This window comes from Bactrocera latifrons, unplaced genomic scaffold (genome assembly GCF_001853355.1).
Source record: "Bactrocera latifrons isolate USDA-ARS-PBARC rearing strain unplaced genomic scaffold, ASM185335v1 scaffold_101, whole genome shotgun sequence".
Taxonomy (NCBI): domain Eukaryota; kingdom Metazoa; phylum Arthropoda; class Insecta; order Diptera; family Tephritidae; genus Bactrocera; species Bactrocera latifrons.
Genome location: NW_017534420.1, coordinates 1,087,628 through 1,088,174, shown reverse-complemented (window position 1 = coordinate 1,088,174; position 547 = coordinate 1,087,628).

Below are 547 nucleotides of genomic sequence, written 5' to 3'. Positions count from 1 at the left end.
TATCTGTAAACTCGTTTGTTAATGAAGAAAGAGATAAAATGATTAACGATAATATAATAAGGCCTAGTAAAAGTCCATATAACTCACCAATTTGGGTGGTACCAAAAAAGGGTACAAATGACAATGGAACACCAAAGCTTAGAATGGTAATAGACTACAAAAAAATAAATGGGCATACAATTTCTGATCGTTATCCGATTCCGGATTCAAATGTAATACTATCTAATCTAGGCAAAACAAAATATTTTTCAACCATTGATCTAGAATCAGGATTTCATCAAATTTTAATGACAGAAAATGATATTGAGAAACATCTTTTTCCGTTAACAATGGGAAACATGCATTTTTGACGATGCCTTTTGGGTTAAAAAATGCCCCTAGAATTTTTCGGAGAGCAATGGATGATATATTGCGAGAACTTATAGGAAAAATCTGCCACGTTTATATGGATGATATAATTATATTTTAGAAAAATGTAACTCAACACTTAAAGGATTTAGAAACAATTACAAAAATATTGAAAAATGCTAATATGAAAATTTCACTA